Genomic DNA, 5,287 nt, shown 5'->3' on the forward strand with positions numbered 1-5,287 from the left:
TGACCAATACAAATAATTTGTTTGTATTGTAACTAATTGAAAATAATTTGTTATACAGTGGAAGAGCAATAAATTTGATATTATTATTATTATTAAAGTATTCTCCGGATTAAGGCAGGTTTGTATGGAGCAATCACGAATCATTCCGGTAGTCCTCCCTCCCCAATGGACCTCCATAGATATTTCACAATAAGGCCTACTCCCTTTCATTCTACCTAAAAATCCTATTATTTTCCTTCCTCTCCCTCATTTACCTAACATTCTACCCTCTAACACTGATTTCCACATGCCCTCCACACTAAGTACTTGCTACACCCATACCTCCTGTCTCCTTCGTATCTCATTTAAAAGCTGTCTCTCCTCACCCACCATGTCCAGCACTTCGTCGCTCCTCCTTCTCCCCGTCCACTTCACCTTCTCAATTCTTCTCCAAACCCACATCTCGAACGCCTCCAGTCTCCTCTCGTCCTCCTTCCTAAGTGTCCACGTTTCCGCGCTGCAAAGCGCTACACTACAGATCAAAATCTTCACTAACCTTTTCTTTAAAATCTTTCATAACAATTCTCTCATAAGCTCCTTACTGTTAATGAACGCCTCCTTTGCTAACGCAATTCTCCCCCTGATGTCCTTACTACTGCATCTGTTTTCCTTTAACGTACTGCCTAAATAGTTGAACTGCTCCACCTGCTCAAGTTTTTCACCACCCAAATCTTAAGTCTCATATTCATTACTCGCGATGCTATACAAAACCGCATAACCTTTGTCTTTTTGTGATTAATCATCATGCCATACTCCTCGCAGCGCTTGTCTAACGCATCCACTAGCGCCTGCGGCCCTATCTCTGACTGGCTAATCAACGCCTGCGAATCATCAGCGAACCTCACTGATTTAAGCATCATTCCCCCACTTTTACTCCAGAAATTTGATATAATGTGCAAAAAATCAAATAAAATCAAACAATATTGTTGCTGTATTATAATGTTGAAAAAATTGCATAACATTTTTAATACACTTTTCAAAATTTGCCGTCCCCTGAAATTTACCGCCCCCGGCTCGTGCCCCGTCTGCCCCACCCTACAAGTAAGTACTGTAGTTCCGGGCATGAACAGAGCACTCATTGTCGCTGCAGTCCCAGCCGAAAGAAGGATAGATCTTCCGAAGCAGAGTGTGCGGACTGGTAACCGGGCGGACAGACACCAGCGACCACTGCCCTCACCTCCCACGCTTCTACCTCTTTCCCCTTCTTGTCCTTGGCCTCCTTCACTTCTCCCCTCCACACTGCTTTCTCCCATCGCACACCTTCCCGCCCTCACAACCAACCGCTGCTCCACACAATACCATAATATGGAAAAGCCAATCTAATCAATTTGTATCGCACTTTCACTCATTCCATTTCATTATTTTGACCCTGATTTCTTCACGGTACGGCCATTGTTGAATACCAACTCTGCATAAATCAGCATGGGCACTAACCACTGGGTGATATTTGTTTTCTATGCAAGTATATTTGCGGTATACACATTCCCTCTTCGCGATACACCCTTTGTTTGATACCTACTCTTCATGAATGAGCATGGATACCAAGCATTGGGTGATTTATGTTTTCCGTACGAGTTTATTTGCGATATGCACCTTCCTTCTTCGCGATGTATATTTTATTTGATACTAATTCTGCATGGATGACCACGGATACCAAGTATTAGATGATTTTGGTTTTCTATGTAAGTATATTTTCGGTACACACCTTCCTTCTTCGCGATGCACCCTTCGTTTAACACCAAGTCGGTATGGATGAGCACGGATACTACTTATTGGGTCATTTATATGTATTCTATTTAAGTTTATTTGCAATTTACAACTTCCTTCGTCGCGATTCACATTTTATTTGATACTAAGTCTGCATGGATACCAACGATTAGGTGAATTATGTTTTCTATGTGAGTATGTTTTCGATATATTCTTGTATATCATGGGAGAATAGAGTTGGTGTAGTGGCTACAGTGGCTTCTCAACCAGTGGATTCGGGTCTTATCTAAGTTCTTGGTCCGCGTCCACATCACCCTCTGCCTGATACCAACTCTGCATGGATGAGCATGGATACTAACCATTAGGTGACTTTTGTTTTCCATGTAAGTATATTCGCAGTATATTCTTGTAATGCACAGGGAATCGGGTTGGTGAGGTGGCTGGAGTGCTGACTTCCCACCTATTTAGTCCGGGTCATAAGCCTGAATCGCACGATAATTTTTTTCATCCCTTTCGAGGGACAGCTACAGCGATCGCTACACTGATGATGGAAAAAAATTATCGTTTCGCGCGAACATTTTCCGCGATGGTTGGAGTGATATAAATCCCTTCCCTCCTTTCTATCTCAAGGGCACGTCCCTTTTTCCGTATCTAGCACCGTCCATCAGCCAATCAGGACTCACGGTCGCCAAAGGTTTTCCAACGCTACGCTTTGCTTTTGACTGAATGAAAGTTGTAAATACGAAAAAAATGGAACGATAGAAAAGGGACATGGGAATGACTGTGTGATTCAGAAAATGATAGGTCCAGCGATCACTCTTTTGATCTCAGAAAACCTATCGCTGGAGCTATCACTCTGAGGGACGGGAAAAAACGATAGTGCTTTCAGTTCAACTATATTTTCTCCCGCTTATAATAACAATGACATAAAATATATAAAACTTTAACAAAACAGAAATATATATTAGCGGAGCTGCTTAGGCTAGCGCCTCTACAGTATTACTGAGGTTGAACACTAGTACAGGAGTGATATTGGCTCGGCATTCACCCAAGGGACGGCGGGAAACCTGTAACACCAACGTCAGACCACCACGATACAATAAACTATATAAAATGTACTATTTCGATATGAACAATAATCGTGATTGTGTGGTTCAGGCTTTATCTAAGTCCGTGGTACGAGTCGACGTCCCGGCGTTGGCGGATATTCATCAGAGACTGTCAGATCCATATATGAGGTCACGAATACTATTTAAAAGAGAATCATCAAGTTGGAAGTCCTGTACAGAAGAAATTTTCGAAAAAATAATCGCGAAATTTTCGAATTATTTTTAGATGAGTCAATTATAATGCACGCGAATATTATAAAAGGGGATCCCTTAGTCGGTCTCAAAATGTGTTGTCACCCACTGCGCATATAAATGGGTTTACAAAAGTCGTCATTCGTTTCACTGACAGACAAATTGATCCGAGTTTCACGGGAAAAATAAGGTATAATTAGGAGTATTAACAGAAATTTATATACCTGACGATGTGATATATCAAATTCATAACTTTTCAATGTTATTCCTTGCCATTATAAACATAATTTATGCAAAATATTGAAAAAAAAGTGGATCGCATTGCACTCATCACCGCGCCGCGGACATTTTTGAAAGCCGATTGAAATGCGACCGAAGTGCAGTGGCGGATACAGATGGGGGGCGCATGGGGCGCCCCCCCCCCCCCCTGCGGGTCCGCTTGTATTGCCGAACATTGCAAAACCACAATTGTAACTTTTTTATATCATAAGATGGCATTGTCTTTTACATGTTTATAATCACTTTAAATAAAATTTTCATATACTTTGCCTGTGACTTGATCATCTTTTATTACGATAGAAGTAAAGACAACTCAAGATATGTTGCGCCCCCCCCCCTTGAGTTTTTTCTGTATCCGCCACTGCCGAAGTGGCAAAAGAAATCAGCCTTCTGTGGGATGGAATTGGGCTTCCTCTATGCAGTACTCTTGAGTGAGGTCTTTCCGGAAGCCATTTAAATTGAAACATTCCCTCCGCTGTAAGTGACGTTAAGCTATTGCCCGCATGTCGCCTATTGTTAAGAGCATCAAATAGCGACGCTAGGTTTCTCTCCCTTCTTGACTCTCTCTCCTTCCCTCAAGGCGCAAATGACCTCGACTGTCGGTCACCTCCCACAAAATCATACCATACTTTAATGGAGTCATGCATCCTTGATGCAGACTCACACCAATTGCACGCTGCATAATTCACCTCATTTCGTCACGGTCTCTAAGATGCTCACCTAAAAATGTTAGCGCTGTCATAGCAACGCTTTTCGGTCGAGAGAAAAGCTAGCTCATTCATTAAGTCTCCATTTTTCGGACGTGCGTCCGAAATCTGTTGATTATAAAACGACAGTCTCGCTGTTTATCCTTTCAGCGTCTTCAATTCGAAGGACGCGGTTGAATAAAACCCAACTGATGCGTTTGCACGCCCGAAAAATGCAGACAACATCTATTAAATGTTAAGTAAAAATTGTAACTAACATAACTCATTCATTTTTATAACATCAAGTTTCATTTTGATGGGACATGATAGAAATGACTCCGAACCAAGTTATGGCGTATGAAAACCACATATTGATTGGAGAGTTCCTCTTCCACCTGCATTTATCATGATTTTCTGACAAGCGAAAAACAAAATCTGTACCCTACAAGAAAGAATAGATTAAAAAATAATTATAATTGAATATATTTAATCCGTCTTCAATTACGGTACTTTCTCCAGTGCACGTAAAACCCAAATGTCTCCTCAAAATACCAGATAGCAAATTTGGATGCAGCTGGGTATTTGCATTGTACAGATCATGTGGTGGTCTGATTCGTGGATGACTACAATAATAGTATTACTTACATAGTACCCATTTCGATCGAATGATTAATTTTCAGTATTCATAAGGAAGGCGAAGTATAAATATTGTAACAATACCTATTCATAATTACCGGGTGTATCAAAATGAATAGTGGCGTTTCTAATTTTTATAATACTTATTACAACTTAACTTACAGCTAAAAATGAAGCATGAATTGAAAGACCACAGTTTTTTTTGTTGGCCTCAATGCGCATGTACACCCTCCTTGTTTCCGCCGCCATTCGATAGAAATTGCCAGTAGCAAAGATGACCATTAGTGAACTAAATACTATTTGTGTTTTACGGTTTGCAAAGGAGCCTCATGACAGGGCTTCTTTTCAATCGGTCACCCGATCTGATGCCGTGTGATTTCTACCTATGGGAGTCCATAACGGATCTTGTGTATGTGCCTCGGCTGACAGATAACCTTTCCGTATTAAGAAACAGAATTGAAGCAGCTGTTGCAACGATTCCTCGAGAGGCACTAATGAAGGTTTGGGGAGAACACATATATTAACTTGACATGTGCAGTAATGCTCACATCGAACACTTGTAGCCTTTTATTGTAAACTGTTTGAGTTGCACTTTCATTCGATGTAGGAATTATGGATGTAAGTTTTGTGCAGTAATTA

The sequence above is a fragment of the Ischnura elegans genome, chromosome 8, assembly GCF_921293095.1.
Source record: "Ischnura elegans chromosome 8, ioIscEleg1.1, whole genome shotgun sequence".
In the NCBI taxonomy this organism is placed as follows: Eukaryota; Metazoa; Arthropoda; class Insecta; order Odonata; family Coenagrionidae; genus Ischnura; species Ischnura elegans.